General features: G+C 46.2%; 1 long non-coding RNA gene across 1 annotated transcript; it reads left to right on the forward strand.

The window, feature by feature from the left end:
• Positions 1 to 12451: 12451 nt before the first annotated feature.
• LOC118930027 (uncharacterized) lies at positions 12452 to 17112 on the forward strand. Its single transcript, XR_005031842.2, has 3 exons — positions 12452 to 12726; positions 13457 to 13643; positions 13794 to 17112. It is a non-coding gene; the product is annotated as an uncharacterized LOC118930027 (long non-coding RNA).
• Positions 17113 to 19447: the final 2335 nt, after the last annotated feature.

Genomic DNA, 19447 nt, shown 5'->3' on the forward strand with positions numbered 1-19447 from the left:
CACAGAGCCCTTTACTGCTGAATGCCTGCAGGCAGCTTTCTGGGAAAAGCCGCATGTAGATTTCCAAAGGCCTTTCCCAGCCAGAGAGGACTGGGGTCTGAAGACTCCATTCTGAGACTGTGAGGGCCTGATAACCCCCTTTGACCTGTGGCTGTGGTCACGCCCACCCCCACTGAACTGCTCCAGCAGCAGTAGGACCCGACTTCTTCACAGGCCGCGGGTTAAGTGGGTTAAGTGGGCAGCCCCGTCCGGGTGCACACCCCCTGCTGGTCTAGCCACAGCTGTGAGCAAGCAGGCGTTTCACTGCCTGCTGCCTCAGACAGGGTGCCTCATCCTGGACTTTCTCATACCTTTTCCCAGTTTTTCTGAGATCCCCTGGGGCAAGTGAGACTCACAGTGAAGGCAGACTCCAGTATGGAAGGGCAGGTCTGCCCCACCTGCTGGAGGCCCCTGCATTTCCAAAAGACCTCCTCCTTCCTGGCTGTTAGCAATGGAAAAGGGGCAGGGCTGTCAGAGCAGGTGGAGGCAATCTTTGGTTTCCTTTCCTCTCTTTCTGGTCCCTCTCCAGTCTACAGTTGCTTCCATCCAGAAAAGGGTGACAAATGAACCATCTTTGGTGGAGTGACAGGACAGTGCACAAAGCCGTGTGACTGAGGTGGTGGTGAAGGTCGGTCCAGAGAAGTCGCTGTCATGGGCCATGTCAGGGACTGGGAGCACAGCTGGCCCAGCTAGCCGGAGACTTGGGGAGGTCTGGCTGCAGTGTAGACTGAGTCATCTCAGGACGGCTGAGTCCCGGCTAGTCACCCTGTGAGTGATGAGCACCTTGAGGGAGAACAACGTCACTGACATGTCTGGAAGGTGAGTCAGAGACCCACAGAATAGAGATCTCTCCATTCCTGGGAATGGCTTTCTCTTAACTGCCGTGTTCTGATACGTTTCTCGCCTGAGTGACCTCAAAAGACTGACAGCTTAGCAATTGACGTTTCTACAGCAAAATGAGCCAGTCTGCGTCAGAGCTCCAAAGGGTGGGACCTGTGGGGTTTCAAAGGCTAATACCTTTGTTTCCTCCCTCCCTCCCTCCTTTCCTTCCTTTCTTCCTTCCTTCCATCATGTCTGTGTTCATCTTTCAAATATTTGTTGAACAACTACTATGTGCCCAGCAGTGTGGCCTGGAGCCACAGTGATGAACGAGACACAGATGGTTCCTGCTCTCACACATCCTGCAGTTTAGGGTGGGAGAAGAACACCAAACAGTCACAAACATTGACCTGCGCTTTGTGTCTAGTCCAGAGACTCTGAATACATCTAACAGAGGTCTTGGCAGGCCCCGGAGGGCCAGGGAGGACTTCCTTAAGTACACTTAGGATGAGACAGAAAGGATGGAAAGTTCACCAAGGAAGGGTACTCAGAGAAGAGGGACAGAGGGAGCAAGGGGCTGGATGACTGTGAGAAACAGGGTGGTTGCTGCGGCCAGCAGAGGGGAGAGAAGGGGTGGGGCAAGACTCAAGTCAGGCAGGGCCTGGGAGGTGGTGCTGACGATCCCAGGCTTTAGTCTAAGGACAATTTTTTGGCCAGGGAGGTTGGAGGACTGGATCCCTGATGGCCCTGCAGGGCAGCTGTGAGACTCTGCTCCTGGCGGGTTCCAACCCCCCGCCAGCAGTCACATTGCCTGACTGCATGCCGAGGGGTCAGGGAGAGGCTCAGGACCAGAGGCCCTGCCCTAGGAGTCCAGCTTCCAGGTGTCACCCTGCCATGCCCACTGTGGCAGGCACCTGTGTTCCCCGTACTGGAAAATGAGTGGAATAGCCTTGGATCCGAGTGGCCCATTCCTAAGAATAAACGACAGCAGTGTCTGGAGGGGAGACCTGTGCGCTCCCTGCACTGCCCGACCCCCCACAATGTTTAATACATTCCAGGCCCTGTTTGAAATTGTTTATAAATATTGATTTATTTTATATGGCTTTTATCTCCATTTTAAAAATGAGAATGCCAAGGCACAGGAAGGATTCACCACTCCCTCAAGGTCACAAAGTTAGCAATGGGGTTACTGTCTGAGCTGGGCACTCCAGCTGTGCAGCCCCTGATCCCTCTGCACTGCTGCCTCCCATTGTCTCCAGTAGGAACGCTCTGATAGGTACAGAAACTTCTTGTAGGCCACACGAGAAAGTCTCCATAGTGTATTCCTCTTTACGAAAGTATTCTGGAGAAGCTGGAGAACTCCAACCATCAGGACAGGAGACAGGAAGCCTTGTCTTCCTGGTGGACCTTGGCTCCAGGTTGTACCCAAGTCATGGCAGGACCTCCTGGGCCTGTCTCACCCTCAGGGACCCTGTATGGCCCTGAGAAGAGCTGAGGCCCATTGCTCCAAGCCCAGTTCCTGGTCATTTCAGGTTCCGGTCAGAATCTCTGAGGCCTCACTTCTGGTCTTTCTGCCCCGGGTCTCTTCATCTCCCCTGCTCTGAGCTGTGTTACACCCCAACTCCTGATGTGGACTCTGCCCTCAGGGCCCCATCATCCCTCTCGGCCAGCAGAGCATACCAGGGACACTGAGCCCTCCCCTGGCCCTGGGCTGTGAGACTTTTGCTTAATGGGCAGTTCAGGCCCAGATGGAGACTGTGACTGCCCCCACCCCAAGCCAGGAAACCTGGGATCACAGCAGCATAAACGCCTCTTCATCATGAGGTGGCTGGAGTTGGAAGAACCCCAAGGAAGAATCAAGTAGTGCACAGATACTTTGATATGGTGGAAGGAGTCCAGGCTTTGGAGCCAGAAAGACTTGAACTTGCATTCTGGGTCTGCCAGTATCTGTGTGACCTTGGGCGAATCACTTAACTTCTCTGAGCCTCGTGTCCTCATATGTAACTAGGGGACAATTGTAACAAGTTAACTGTAGCCAGTTATTTCAAGGATTACAGATGGTGTTCAGAAGATGTTTGGCACAGCAGAAGGCAAGAATAGCTCTTCAGTATTTAGGAGAGGTAGGAAAATGCTCAAATCAGAGAGAAGTGGCTTTTTGCCTGCACTCTGAAAAAGGAAGAGCCCCATCTGCCATCAGTGCCCTATGGTCCTCCACTGTCAACCACCACTGCCAGGGTATCCTGTGGTGGATCCTCTGCATGGCAGTGGGGGCCCAACTCCCTTGTCTGTCCTAAGTTAAGCCTGGCAGCATGTGGGCACCATTACCTGACTGAAGTACCCAGACCCCTGGCGCCCTACAGCAGCTCTTTCCCTAGTTGCCACTGAAGAGCTCACAGGTGGCATAGAACCCTGGGCCTAAAACAGCAGGTAAGCGTCTGGGTTAAATCATGCTGCACACAGGCATGGGCATCCCTTTAGCCATCACTGTTCGTGGGCCGCACACCAAGCCTATCACATAAGCCACAAAACCTGCCTGCCCAGGACCAGGGCCGGAGAGACCAACCCTGAGGTGAGCAAGGGGCCAGAACAAGGACATAGGGTGCCTGGGGCTGTAAACACACACACACACGAACACAGACACACAGGAGAATACAACCATGTACCACACAGGCCGAGGCATGTAAGGGGACTCCAAACCCAGAGAGGCCCCAGACACTTGAGTATGTGATATAATTTTTTAACTTTTCTACACCTGAGGTCTCCTATCTGTGTACAGGGATGGTAATAAAAGGGTAATGTCAGGATTACAAAAAAGGTATGTGGAGCACTGCTTGGCACAGAGTAGGCCCTCAGTTTTTGTTAACTATGATTTATTACAGTTACAAAAGACAGACTGGGAACATAAACACCCAGACCCAGCAGGACCCACTCATAGGTACACCCCCCGCCAAGTCTGACCACAGACAATGTCCAGATGCCCATCAAGAGAAGCCCCTCAAGGAGCCACTGTGGTAGGGCTTACGTGGCTTAACCTAACTGCTGGCCCAGTGAGGTCTGCTCTGTTTCAGCAAAATAGACTGCAGCATAGAAAATGAAATTGCTCTGCAAAGTCAAATAAGCAGAATTTTGAGATGGAGCATGGAGGGAGGCAAGGAGAAGGGAAGGTGTGAGGAGAGGCAGGGAGCTGGGCTGGAGAGGTCCAAGCCCCGAGGTCAGATAGTGTCTTCAAAGCTGTCCACTGGCTTGGCCTGCAGTCCAGGCTGCATCCCACCCCAGCTCTTAAGTGGAAGGCATATTGTTAGCTGTACCTGACATGACAGGGGTTTGGAGGTAATCAAAGAATGAAGGCTGTGTTCCACATCTGAGTTACCACACCATCAGCTCCACTCAGAGGCCAGAGAAAAGAGACGTGGAATTCAGTGGGAGCAGGAAATCAGAGCAGGCCAACCAGGAGAAAGGGAAGAGGCCTGAGGCCACCTGAAATACCATCCTGAGATGGGAATTGGAGCCATTACAATTGCTGAGGGTGCAGGGCCATTCAGGTGGCTGACTCTGGATTATAAGCAGCTGAAATATGAGCAGTGATGTCCAGCTCTCTCTAAAACAATATCCACACCTGCTGAGGGAGGCCAGAGGAGGGCCGGTGGGCATTAGAGGATGCTCTGTGAAAGGTGGCTGGGGTGGAGGCCAAGCTGCCCCGTGGTTGCTTGAAAGGCCTGCAGGTTCTACCTTGAGAGAGGGCCTCCAGGAACCTTCTCTGCACTTCACCCAGAGATTGCCTGTGATCTCACACTGATTATGTTTAAGAGGAGTCTGTAAGTGGCCCTCAGAGAATTAGTCCCTATCATCTTTCTTACAAGGCGAAGCCGCCCATCACTCTGTGATTATTGCCTGTGGCCTCTGGATGGATGTCAGGGGAGATTACGGGGGTAGAATCAGCTGCTTTTGCAGGAAAGGTGGCCAGCTGGATGGTGCAGGTGCAAGGCCGCTGGGGCTGGAAGATGGCAGATGGTTTGGTTCTGTGAAGACAAATGCGGGAACACGGAAGCTGACAGATGGGCAGGTGTTGGGTCATTGGGAAAGGGGTTTACCCAGGTGAAACAAAGACTTTTTTCTGTTTAAATTTGGGCCGACCACAAAGATTTCATCAGTATTTATTAACTGCCTGTCAAACTTTGCTCACAAATGCAGTAGGATTCTCTTTGAGGCAGGGGAATAACTTAAGCAATAAAAAGAAGAGAACGGAGAGGCCAGGCAGACCCTCCATCCCTTACCTGCAATTCCAAAAGGTAACACAGCTCTGAAAACTGTAAGTTAAAAAAAAAAAAACTCATTTGGCAGAACAACCTGACCTGACTTGACCTGGAAGCTGTCATTTTGATCCCATGTAACAGAATGCTTGGTGCAGAAATATTGAAGTATTTGACTATTAGGTACTGCCCCAGACTCCCCTGGGGTTTTATATAATATGGGTAGTATGCACTCCATTACCCTCCTAAAATGCAAAACATGCTGGATTCTAAAACATATCCGGCCCCCAGGGTTTGTGGACAGGTCCCACCCACCTCCAGGAGGCTGAGAATGAATACTCGGCAGGCTGCCTGGTGGTAGGTCTGATCCTGGGGCGCTCAAGTGTGAGGGTGGAGAGGGTCCAAGGAAAGGCTGCAGCTCTGCAAAGGGGCGCACTTGGGGATGGCACGCGGGAAGGGCATGCCCAGGCTGGTTCCACTGGGTTCAAGGATATGGAATTAGTGAAGAGGGAGAGAAGCCCTTAGAAAAGCATTCCTCCCGGATGAAATGATACTATGAAATAGTGCAAATAATTAAAACCTTTCTAATGGCAATTTTTAGAAAAATGCTCATTGAATTAGGTCCGCCTGCAAAGCCACTCCCACTCTTTTTAAAACACATTTCAGAAATCTGGGGTGTGATTTCACTGTTGCTTGACTCGCCTTTCTTGTCTCCATCCCGTGGGTCCCCAGTCTTGTGGCTTCACAGAGTCCCCTCTCCAAGGGAGCTGGGGAGGAGGCAGGCAGTGGTCGGAGGGAGCACAGCCGGGATGATCGCCCTAAAAAGACTCCTCCCTCCCTTTCATGCTTCTCCTGAGCTCCCCCAAACCCCGCAGCATCAGCAGGGCCACAGAAGTGCTGGTGTCCCCCACCACAGAGCACCAGCTCAGGGCAGGGGGGTGGCAGCAAATGAGAGGCCAAGTCACAGGGGCCCTCAGGAGCTTCAGAGCAGCCTCAGAAAGGCTAACGAAGGACGTAAATAAACTCCCACCCACAGAATTCTCACAATAAAGGAGGAAACATGTCTTGGGCAATTTTTAAAAATAGAGCTTAATTCAAAAACAAGTATCTTGTGTGGGGCTTATGCAGAGAACCATGAGTGATTTGCGTCTTTAACAATGGTTTTGCTGTAGATATAGAGGTAAGTTTTTTATTTTTTTGTTGTTGATGTCACCAACAATAGACAACCTTAAACAAGGCTCCAGACCATTAATTCTGCTCATCACGGGAGATGTTTAAGTAGAGGCTGGCAACCCCCTGACAGGCGTGCTGCAGAGGGAACTCATGCATCAGTTGGGGAATTAAAACAGAGAGGTTATTTTCATCAAGAAAGACAGGGGAGAGAGGGTTTCCAAAACTCAGGGTGGAGGGGGGCAACAAATTATTGTTGTCTTTTGGAGCCACTGATCTGCACCTCCCCCAGATCTCAGACCAGGTGTAGCTGAAGCTGGAGGGCAAACATCCTGTCCCCTCAAGCAGTTGGGGAGGAGAGGTCAAGGCTCTCTGGGCTGATGTTCTCGCCTGGGGTACCTGGAGCAACAAATACTTGCGTAACTTTAATGGACTAGAGGAATACTGAGCAAAACCTTCCTAACAGTATTTCAGCCCAGGAAGCCAAGCTAAGCTCATGCTTGACAAAAAGCAGAATTTTCAAATGTTGGCTGTTCCTCCCTGCATATAAGCAGGATTTCCAAGCCCACTGAGTTCACCTTGCCTGGCTATGGGCTGCTTCTGGTTTGTAGGTTGTAGAATACAAAAGACTAGTGTTGGCAAGTATTTAAAACCAGAAGAGATGTGGAACTATCTAATTTATGTCTATCTCCCAGTGCCTGTCTCCATGACTAGAGCTATCCAATAGAACTTTCCAAAATGATGGAAGTGTCCTCTGGGGTCCAATATGATAGCCACTAGCCACAGGTGGCTACTGAGCACTTACAATATGGATAGCATAAATGAGGACCTGGATGTTTTATTTAATTTAATTTTCATTCACATATTATAAAGAGCCACATGTAGCTAAGGTCTAGAAAGCACAGAACTATTGATCCTTTGAGAGCAGAAATTATATTTTTAGAAATCTTTGAAGCTCCAGATCCTTGTGTAATGCCCATAGCAAGTACTTGATAAATAAACAGTGATTAAGGACATTCTGGGAGGTTTATGGACAGGGCATGGGTGAAATCTGTGGGCTAGACTTTTAGTAGATTAATGGAGAAAGCAAATCACTGGAGATCGTTGGCTGGTTTATCTGTAGTGTTGTTTTCCTCAACGGCCTTGGGAATTTCTACCATTTTAACCCCAGTTTGATGGGTTTTGACAAATGTGCACAAATATGTAACCACCATTAAAATCAAGATATAGACCATTTTCATCACCACAAAAAGTCCCCTTGTACCCAGGGTTACTTTCATGGGTGTGCAACCCATGCACTCACACAGAGGCTCATGTGCAGAAGGGTCTAAACCTGAAATTCTTAATTTTTAAACAAGGGACCCCTGGTTTTGATTTTGCACTGTGCCCTGCAAACTATGTACCTGGTACATACAAACCTATGTAGCTGGTATTGTTAGTACCTCTCCCTTTGCAGTTGATAACCATTCTGACTTCAGCAACCACTGATCTGCTTTTGTCACTATAAATTAAATTTGTCCTGTTTAGAGTTCTATATAAAATGGACTCATAAAGTATGCACTCTTTTGTGGCTGATTTCTCTTACTCAGAGTAATGTTATTGTGATTCCTCTTTTTTCTGTGTATGTGGAGGCTAGCAATGGTTTGTTCCTTTTTTATTTTATTGTTGAGTAATATTCCATTGTGTGGATTACCACCATAAGCTTAGTCATTCATTTGTGATGGGCAGTTAGGTTGTTTACATTATTTGTCTATGAGGAGCAAAACTGTTATAAACTTTTGTGTACAAGACTTTCTGTGGACATAGGTTTTTATTTCTCTTGGATAAATACCTGGGGATGGGATTGCTGGGTTGTAGGATAAGTGTACAGGTAACTTTCAGAAACTGCCGAAACTATTTTCCAAAGTGTTTGTACCATTTAATGTTTCTACCAGCAATGTATGAGAGTTCCAGTTGCTCCGAGTTTTTGTTAGCACTTTGTATTTTGTCACTCTTATTAATTTGAGCCATTTTAATGGCTAGGTTGTATACCTTAGTATGATTTTACTTTGCATTTTCCAGGTAACTAAGGATGTTGAGCATCATTTCAAGTGCTTTTGCCCATTTGTGTATCTTGTTTTGGGGTTTCTGTACTAATATTTTGCCCATATTTCCTTGTTTGTTTTCTTATTATTGATGTTTTTATAAATTCTGGATTTACTTGCTTTGTCAGATTGTGTGTGTGTGTGACTGTGTGTGTATTAATTAGACATATTTTCTCCCATTATATGGATTGTCTTGTCATTTTCTTATTAGTGTCTTTTAAAAGTGAAGGTATTTTTACTTTTAAAGAAGTTTATTTAGTACTTTTATCTTTTATGGCTTGTGCCTTTCAGTAACCTGTCTAGGAAATTTTGCCTACCCCAATATTACAAAAATTTGCTCTTAAGCTTTCTTTTAGCTTATTCTTTGTCCTTCAGTCTATGATCCATTTTGAGTCAACTTTGTATGAGATGAGTAAAAATTCTTTTTTTTCACATTATATCCAGTTGCTCTAGTATCATTAAAAAAATAATAATAACTTCCACCATTGAATTACCTTTCAGTTTTTATCAGAAAACAATGCCCATGTATGTGTGGATCCATTTCTGGATTCCCTATTTTGTCTCATTGATTTATACATGTATCCTTATGCTAATACCATATTGTCTTGATAATTGTAGTATTTAGTAAGTCTTGAAATCAGGTAGGGTAAATACTCCAAATTTAACTATTTCTATGTCTTTTGCAGTCCCATATAAATTTTAGAATCACCTTGTCAAGCTCACACTGAGTCTATAGGTCAATTTGAGGAGAATCGCTTTCCTCACAATACTGAGTCTTCCACTTCATGTACTATATCTCCATTTATTTAGATCTTTAATTTCTCTCAGTAATATTTTATAATTTTCAGTGCACAGGACTTGCACCTTTTTTTTGTTAAATGTATCCCTAAATATATCATGCTTTTTTGATGGTATTATAAAGTTTGCTTTCTAAATGTTCATTGCTAGGATACAGAAATACATTTGATTTTTGTATACTGACTTTGTATTCTGTGACCTAGAAACTCATTCCTTCTATAGTAATTTTTGTAGACTCATTAGGATTTTCTATGTACACAGTCATGTCATCTGAGAGTACAGTTTTATTTCTTTTTAAAATTTTATTGATTTTGTACTGTCCTAAAATACATTTAACATAAAATTTACCATTTTAATAATTTTTAAGTGTATAGTTCTGTGGCATTGAGTACATTCACATTGTTGTGCAACCATTACCACCATCCATCTCAGAATGTTTTTATCTTCCTTAGCTGAAATGCTAATACACATTGAACCATATAGTTCACCCAATCCTTTGTACTATTGTTATCATACACTTTACTTCTGTTATAAATCACACAATATATTGTGGTTAATTTTTCTTTGAACAGTTATCTTTTAAATGCATTTTTAAAGAGGAAAAAAATCTTTCATATTTACCCACTCATTTACTATTTCTGGCACTTTTCATTTTTTATGTAGGTACAATATTCAATCAGAATCACTTTTCTTCAACCTGAAAAAGTTCTACTGATGTTTATGAAAAGCATTATTTTGTAGAATAGGTCTGCTGACAAGAATTCTCCCAGCTTTTGTTTATCTGAAAACATCTTTGCTTCACTTTCAGTTTTGAAACATATTTCCACTTCTAGAATTGTAGATTAATTTGTTTTCTCTTTCAGCATTTTAAAGATACCATTCCATTTTTTTCTGGCTTGCATTTTTTTCTGATGATAAATCTATGGTAGTTCTCGTTTTATTTCCTTTATGTTGTGTGTCTTTTTTTCCTCTGTCTTTAAGATTTTCTCCTTATCCTTGGTTTTCAGCAATCTGCCTTCATGTAGTTTTATTTGTGTATACCTTTCCTGGGATTAGTTGAGCTTATTAGATCTGTAGTTTGAAAATTTTTATCAAACTTAGAAACATTTCAGGTATTATTTCTCCAAGTATTTTCCTCCTCTCTACTCCTTACACATATGTTCAACCACTTGACATGTTTCCATGGTTCACAGGCTCTATCAATTTTTTTCAAAATTTTTTCCCTCCATGTGTCAGTTTGGAGAATTTCTATTGTTATATCTTCAAATGTAGTTGCTTTTGCTTCTACAGTGCTTAATCTCTTGTTAATTCTGTTCACTAAACTTTTCTTTTCAGATATTGTATATTTTTATCCCTAGTGTTTTTAGTTGTTCTCTTCTATATCTTCCACTTCTTTTTTCATTATGTTTGTTTATATTAGCTTATTTATGATAGCTCTTTTAATGTACTTGTTTGATTATTCCAAAATCTCTTTCATTTCTGAATTATTTCTATTGACTGGTTTTTTTTCCCCAGTTATGGGTCCCATTTTCTTATACCTTTGTATGTCTAGTAATTTTTTAATTGGGTTCTAGGCATTGTTGTATTACCTTTTTGAATGAATGATTTTTTTCTCTTTAAAGAATATTGAGCTTTGTTTTGGCATGCTCCTAAGGGGAACTCAGGGTAAGCTCAATTTTTTGAAGGCTTAAATTTCACTAAGGCAGGTCTAGAGTAGCCTCTACTTTAGGTCTATTTTACCGCTACTACTAAGATATGACCCTTCCAAGGTCTCTACTGTTCTGAGTTCCCCTGTTCAGTGAAATCTCTCCTCTCTGGCTGGATCTCTATTATCTCACAGCACTGTGTGACCTCTGGGGATTGTTCCACATGGATTCCCAGTGCTTCTTTGCTACCCTCTCGGAATTTCACCCCAGGCATTCACAGCTTAGTTTTTAGCAGTAGACTCTAGGAGATCCCTATGCAGATTTCTAAAACTCTCTGAATAGTTCTTTCCTATCTAGTTCTCTGCCCCATAAATTTCAGCTGCTTCTGCCTCTCTGAACTCTGATCTCTGTCTGCTTAACTTGGCAAGACTATAATGCTGTGCTTGTGTTCCTTTCTCCATACCATTATTTGGAGAAGTGACTCATGGCAGAAAGCCAGGCCAATCATGGGGCTCTCTGTTTCCTGACTCTCCTTGATCATAGTCCTGCATTGCTTGTTGTCCAGTTATTTGGGTACAGCTGTTTCATATATTTTGTCCAATTTTCTCATTTTTTATAGTAGGAGAACAGGTCTGGTGCCAGTTACTCTATCATGACTAGAAGGCAAAGATGTTTCTTTAAAAAGATCACACTTAACAGCAGTGGTGACTTTAAGCATTTTTCCATAGGTACTTTGGGAACTGGAGAGGACTTTGGAGAAGCTAGGGTGTGGAGATATGACAGTGGTAGCAGAGGCCCAGGATGCCAGGAAAGGGATATCAGTAGTTATCTGACAGTTGGGAACTAGAACACTTGCAATTTCTCATGTGTGGGCTAAGAATAGGGTGGGAAAGGGATTAGAATATTTTCTATTAAAAATTGTTTGTTTCTTCTTGAAGTAGAGAACTCAATATGAGAGAACTGGATTTCAGCAGTGGCTGTATATTAGAATCATCAAGCAAGGTTTTACAAATCCTGATGCTCAGGCTATACTGAAAAAATAAGTCAGTCCCTGTGTGGGCCCAGGCATCTGTATTTTTAAAAGCTCCTTAGGTAATTCAAGTATGTTGCCAAGGTTGAGAACCCCAGCTCCACAGCCAACATTCGGGCTATAGCCCTTTCTCCCTGGGGACCTGTATCACTGTGTCAGATGCATTTCACCTGCTTGCCACTCCCTTCCTTTACTTTCCTGGACCTCTTTTCACCGTGTCCTTGTTCTGCTCACCAGGAGGCCTAGGCAATGAAACTGTGCGGAAGGCCAGGCAGGATGTGTTGCAGTGGGAAGGAGGGGTATATGGATCCAGAAGCAGGCGGGAGGCAGGGGCAGCGAGGAGAGGCCGCAGAAGCAACGGGATTCCCCACGGTCCCTGCCCTCTCCCGCTCTCACACCTCCTTCCTCTGCTTCAGGCCCAGATAGATACGGACAAGAGTGGCTAGGTCGGCAACTATGCAAAGCTTTCTGCCCACACTTCCCAGCCAAGTCCTCCCTCAGGGTTGAAAGGCCCTGGAAGTCCCTTACTGTTTACGGAGGGAGTGTGGGCTGATATCCTGGGAACAGAGTCCACAGACCTCCTGTGTTGGAAAGCACTGTGGGGTCAGAGCTCCTTTCCAGCTGCTCTCTCCCAGAGTGCCCCGGGCCAGTTGCTCTCCCTCTGTGCACCTGAGAAACGAGAGGACCTTGCTGCATGGTTTCCTTGGTCCTCCACCTCTGACAGTTTGGACATGTGCAGGCAGCCTTGTGTTCCTTGGGGAAGGCTCCAGAATGTCTCCTCAGAGTTGTGTGACATCTGCTGGGTGTTTGATCTGACCTCCCTTCTGCGTGTACTCAGCTATGAGGGACAGGTTGGAAATGGAGATCTTCCACAGCTACAAAGATGGCAGGTAGATGTTGGATGTGTAACAAAGTATGCAGTGGGATTGGACCTCCGCATGGCTTTTTCTTTAAAACTGAGAAGAATGACTATTTTGAAAGGGTCATTTTGCAGGCAGACTAAATGTCTGTTTTGCAAGGGGCCATGCAGCACTCCCATTGGTAGGACAGAAGTGGTAAGACCTGCTCTCTCTGGGCTGAGTGTGTGCCATGGAGATTCCTGGGGAACTGGGCGAGGTAAAGGGAGTCAGCTAGATGGAGGTTACTGCAAGAGGACCCTGACTTTGGAGGATGTCTGGGAGCTGGGAGAAGCCACATAATAGGGACTCTTCACAAAGGCTGAGCCTGGGCTCTGTGAGGAGATGTATGGAACAGCAACGAGGGAGGGATTTCTCTTCATGGAGTAATGGGTCAAGGGAAGAGTCAGGTCTCCAGCCTAGCCACTGGCAGAGAGATGCCCTCATAAGGACACTGGGCAGAAGGGGCAGCAGTGCTGGAGCTGCAGATGAGTGAGGAGGCCCTGGAAGCTTGTTGGAGGCTTGGCTCCAGAGGCAGCAGAGATGACCTCTGGAAACTTCCTAGAGACATCCCAGGAGCAGACCTGCAGAGCACCTGGGGTCTGTGCATTGGGAGGGCAAGGGCTTGGGGAGAACAAGAAGTGGTCTTTCCTTTACAGCTGGGGCCTGCAGAGAACCCAGGCAGGAGGGCTGCTCCTCACAGCGCTTACCCTGCTGTTCACAGACAGACGGCACAGGACAGGGCGAGAGCTGACCAGGACTGCACAAAGCGAAGGGCCTGGTGCCGTGGGGTGCGTTTATGGAACTGCTGCTGGATTATCATCTTTGCTGATGATGCATCATGGGAATGTTTTCATGAACTGTGGCCCAACTTACCTGGATCCGTTTGTTAACTTCTGCTTGATAACCAGGTACCACTGTCCAGGCTTGTCCCTACCATTTGTAGGGTTCAGGACAAGAGAGCAAATGGAAGCCTACATACTTAAACATTATAAATACAGCTAACATAACAATGTGAATTATCTAATATCGCAAAATGTCCCTATCCACCATATATACAGCCACTGTGAATGTGGCACTAATTAACGAGAGCTTCTGGAAGCACATATTGGAACATGAAGAGAAGCAAGAAAGTGAATGCTCAGCACTTCTGGGGAATTATATTCTGTTATGCAAGACTCTCTTGCACTCACGCTGTCTGAGAGGAAGGGTTGGGTAAGTTAATTTGCCTTACTGTAAGCACGCTGCTCACCACCAATGCCACACCTTCCCAGCAACAGTCACCTTGTTTTGAGGTTTCGGAGCAAAAGGTGAGGAGATGGGTTTTCCTGGCCTCTAAGTGGTCCTCACCAAGAGGGTGGATGTGTAGGATGTTTTGTGTTTGTGTTTTTAATATGTGGGGTGCTTGAAGGCACGGGGTCCCCTTGTTGGGCCAAAATTGTTTTATTTCATTTTATTTATATTTGGACCTTACATACAGAGATTTCAGTTGAGCATGCACCTCAGTTCATGATACAGTATAATCTTTGGTCTATCCAAGGGCCTCTTAACCTTAGATGTGAAATTCGGAATGTTTTTAAGAGAACTACCAAATTAGACTAAATGTACTGCTAAGATGATGGTTCTCAACTATTTTGAGAAACCTGTCTTTAAATTAATTTTAAGATAGATATAGCTTAGTTCCTGTATATTTTATCACAAAAAAGTTCAGGTTCTTTCTCTAATATCAGTTTATAACCTATGAGGGACAGAAGGGTCAATACCATTGGATGCAGATAAGTGTTTAGAGTTGAGGTGTCCACATTTCCCATGAGGAGAATACAGGGGACCAAGGAAGTGGCGCTAAACTTGTGGGCTGGGCTGCCTGGATGTGAGACGCATGCGGTACAGTCGTCCTGCCTCCGCATCACCGGCTTGTCCAGCCTGGCTGTCCCTGGCAGTCAGCCACTTCCCATCTCCCTGGCTGGGCTGCCCTCCAGCACCTGTGCTTCCTGCCCATAGCTGTCCATTCAGCCACTGTAGCTGGCAGCACTCAAGTCTTGACAATGCTTCCGGTGTCTCTTCAAACCCCAGGACCTGTCTGTGCAGGTCAGCTAACAACAAAGGCTCTGCTTAAGGAAAAGCCCCCTTGGCTGTCAGTCAAGGCAGTGCTGAAGGGAACCGTGGCTGAGAGCACCACAGCAAGCTGACCCTGGGAGTGTGCCACTCAGCTCCCAAAGGAGGGAACCTGTCCCAGTGGGCAGGGAGCTGAGAGCCTCCAGCTGCAGCACCAGTGGGGTCTGTTGCTGTGCTGGAGCTGAGCTCACACTCTCCTGGGCAGCAGCAGCCAGGGACTGTGCACAGCAGACACCACAGGGACTCCTGGGCAGCAGCAGCCAGGGACTGTGAGCAGCAGACACCCCAAGGACTCCTGGACAGCAGCAGCCCAGGACTGTGCGCAGCAGGGCACGTGGGCCTGACCATGTCTGTCCAGTGCGGGACTCCCGAATGGGCGGTCTTTGTTCTAGAGCTCCCAAGTGGGATGGCCAGCATTTGCTTGGGTGCTATACTGCTCTGAGGCTCTTCCTCCTCAATTCTCTTTCCTTCCCCATGTCCTTTCTTGGGGCTCAGAACAGCATTGTGTCCCAAGGCTCCCCCTGCCTGCTCCTGCTCCTTCTGCCCCTTCCTCCTTAGTCATCTCACCCAGTAAATCCCTGGCACTGCCCACTCCGTTTTGGCATCTGCTTCCTGGAGGGTCTGAGCTTGTGAGAATGTCTATGTTAGGAAAACCACGTGTGGCTTTTCAGCTGTTGGCAGAGAGGAAAAAATGGTTTGAGGGTAGGGGAGCCAACAGTAGCCTGCCTGGAGCCACTTGCCTGTAACAGCAAGGCTTGAGCAGGAGGTGAAATGGGCGAAGCTGTGGTCCCCTTGCTTTCCGGACTTCCTTAAGTCTAGCCTCTGTTCTGTACAAGGTACAGGGAGCCTGGGATCCTGGCTTGGCGCTCCCCTCCTCCTTTTGGCCATTATCTCCTCCCTGCACTGCAAGGTCTTTCTATAGGTGGAGTGGAGTGGAGTGCAGTAGAGAAGCCAGTTCCTCTCTTCATTTGGCCAGGTACCCTGTCTGTCTTGTTTAGAGTTGATTCCCTAGAACCAAAAATAGTGTCTGAAACATAACAGCCACTCCGTGATGTTGGCTGAATGACTAAACAAGTGAGTAAAGGCAGGGTGGACCTTATTTTGATGCTTCTGGTGGTTATAAAAGTGAACCAAGAAATAAAAGTTATCTCAACAGATTAGTATTATAGCCAAAAAACATGGTCAGGTGGTCCCAGAGCCACCTTTCTCATGAGTATGGTTCCTGTGGTGTCTGTTTACCCCCTCACTCCATAAGCAATCTCTCACTCCCAAATGTCTGCCCTGGGCTGAAGATCCCATTCTTGTGGTCAAGACGCCCCTTACCCCCTGCATCCAGACATCCCCACGTGGCTGAAGCCAGCCCACTCTCTGTTGGCCACCGTGTTTCGGGTGCCCTGAGATCACTCCTACCTCAGGAGAGCCTGTGGGATGACATTCCAAAGAGTACTCCTCCCAGCTTCTTTCATTTAAATAATTACAGCCCTCTTTCTCCCTAGGTCCTAGAAGAAGTTTCCCTTCATGGGAAAGTCCTTCAGAAGGTGATCTGAGCCTGGCTTTGGTGATGCACACTCAGACTTTAAAAGCCATTCTCTCTCAATTATCTCAGGTATTAAGCACACTAGCAGGTAATTATTTGTCTAAACCAAGAGGGAAAACAATAACCATCTCAAGAGCTGAGTTTGGTTCGAGACTCACTGGGCTTTCACAGAGTGCAGGAGAGAGGGCTCTGTCTACTCATGTCTTCACTGAGGACCAAAGCAGAGACAATGGGTTGAACAGGCAGTAAGCATTCTGTGCACTGGTTGTGGCTGAGCAGTGGCTCCCTTAAAAAGTAGGGCTGGTTCACTCTTGTGGACTATGCTATATGTGCACACAGAGGCTGAGCTCCGGATAAAGTCCTTTTGTTCCCTTCCTCCTTGGCCACCTCAAGGCCCCAGGCCAATTCAAAGTCAAGTTGCCATCCCAGAGACAAGTCCTTTCAACAAAAAGAGTCTCTTTCCATCTGAGTCTCAGTCAGTCACTTTCTCTGTCTTCCTATGAATTTCTATTATATTCATATAATATAATAGAAAACATTGTATTATATGGCAGGAAATTTCTCCAAGGTCAATGTGGGAAAGAGTATGTTCATTCAATCATTTATTCATCCAACAAGCTTTCATGACATGTGTACCATGTGCCACGAATTGTTCTAAGAGCTGAGGATATATCAGGGAACAAAACAGAAAAGGTCCCTGCTCTCACAGAGCTTATGCTTTAGTGGAGAGGAAAGACTGCAAATAAATGAGCAACGATTTCCAATCGTGATGAGTTCCAGTAAGACCATCAAATGGACAATGTGAGGAGAGGATGGACTCTTACTGGGCAGGGACGTAAGCTGGAGACAGGATTGCTAATTTGGATTAGTGGTCAGGAAAAAGATCACCAAGAGGTGCCACTTGAGCTAATACCTGAACAACCCCAAGAAGCCAGCCATACAAAGGCCGAGAGGTAGAGTGTTTGGGTAGACAGAAGAGCAAGAGTGAAGGTTCTAAGATGGGGGTGGGGTAGGCGTGTTTGAGAAATCAAAAGAAAGTCCAAGTGGCTGAAGTACAATGAAGTTGGGGTGAGCAGGGGAGAAAGAGGTCATAGAAGTAGATTGTGTGGTGAAAATAACCAACCTGTCATCCTAACGAAACTAACAGTTCTGCACCCATCTCAATCTCTAGCACCTGACACTTGGTGCCTGTTGGTGCGGGGATCACCGATTGGTAGCAGGATGTGAGACCTGAGCAAACTTTGGTCATTGTCAGAGTCACACATATATGCGGGTGTATTTAGAATCCTTCATTCCCACCAAGCTTCTGGTTGGTCTCTTTCGTATTTTATATCTTGGCAAAGTCAACAGAAGTTGCTTTGCAAACTCCGCATTCCAAGCCAACTACAGAATTTCCATTTAAACAAGTTGTGTGATATGAGAGGGAAGTAGTTAGTTCTCTAGGCTTCACAGTGATAACCTTTGACTTCCATGTCAACTCTCTTGCTATGTAGCATTGGGCTACAGACCAAATCCAATTCAAAGAATTATCACCAAAGCTTCTCACTGATCAATGAGGGCTTTGTAGAGTTTTTGCAGCACCTCCACTCACTTTTTTTAATGATGGCTTCTTCTAATTTCTTTAGACTGTCAGAGTCAGAAGAGTCACTTGACATTCTTGCTTCCTACCCAGTGAAGAAATCTCAGTGCTGACATTCTCATTAGGCCAGCATCCATCCTTGACTGGGTTGTCCCTCGAATGCAGAATTCTCCGTCTAAAGGAGGTGGTCCCCTTGTTGGACAACTTTAGTTATTAGAAAACTCATCTGCCCATTGGGTGGACAGTTGTCTTCCAGGAACATTCTTCGGCATGCTATATGAAGAGAGTTATCTTGTAGTGGTAGAGTCTTTTCTTCTCAGGATTACATTACCAGTTCCTCAGCTGCTTTCCTCAGTGAAGCTTCTAGATCCTTCAAAGACCTCAGATACACTTGTGACAGTTAGGACTCTTTTGGTAACAGATGACTAAAAATCCAAATCAAACTGATTTAAGCTGAAAATACTTAATTATTGGTTGTGTATTTTAAGAGTCCAGGAAGTGCTCCAGGACTGTCTTGGTCCAGGGCCTGGCTTCTCCCTGTCTAGCCCACAGGTGCAGCCTTCCTTTGAGTTGGGTTCATTCTAGTGCCCCATGGGGTAGCCCTCAGAACCCCAGGCTCACATCAGAGCTTAAAAGTGATGCTCTGACTGGCTGGTCCTGATCACAATCCTCCTGTAGAGCAGAGACAGGGATTAATGGCAGTAGGAACAGGTCACTGAACATGGAGGAGAGGTGGTCCCCCAGAAGAGAAGTGGGGTACAGCTACCTGGGGAAAAAAGTGAATAGATGTTTAGGGCAAAACAACAATATTCCAACTGAATCACAGATTTAAAAGTGACCAATATATCCCATTTCATCTGCCTGGAGTATAATTTCATTTTGCAGCATTCCAGTTAAAGCCCTCCAGCCCCCAGTCTCAATTCATCTTTTCTTTCTTTCTGGGGTCTACCCTGCCTGCCCAACAGAGAAGTGTCCAGGGTGTTAATTAGTGTCTACTTGTGTTTCATCCTGCCTCATGGTGGGAGTAGAACTCAGACTGATCCCAGAAGCCAGGTGTTGGGCATCACAGCTGATGGCTCTGAGGTCCCTAGGGACTTCTGCTCTGCTGCTGTGGCCCTCACCAGAGAAGGGCATCTCCCGCCGGCCACAGGCGGGATCTGCGGGTACCTGGGATGAGTATCCTATTCAGGTGCTGCCTCTGGCCGGGGCAGAAAGCCTCTTGTTGAGATGGAGGCTGGCTTTTCACTCCTTCCCCCTTCCCATGCCCTCTGCCATAGGCTAAGCCCACAGGATCCTCAACAAAGTGTGGCCTTGGGTGCCAAGCATGTACATAAATAATTTTTTAATGTTTGAGGGCTTTTGAGGATGAAGTAGAGTTACTACTCCTGTAGTTTGCCTAACAGTTTATGCATCGATGTTCCAAATTTATCAAATGATAAGCATTCCACCAACTTTCAAAGCTCCATAGTTCTCCATATATTCAC

This window comes from Manis pentadactyla, chromosome 1 (genome assembly GCF_030020395.1).
Source record: "Manis pentadactyla isolate mManPen7 chromosome 1, mManPen7.hap1, whole genome shotgun sequence".
NCBI lineage: Eukaryota > Metazoa > Chordata > Mammalia > Pholidota > Manidae > Manis > Manis pentadactyla.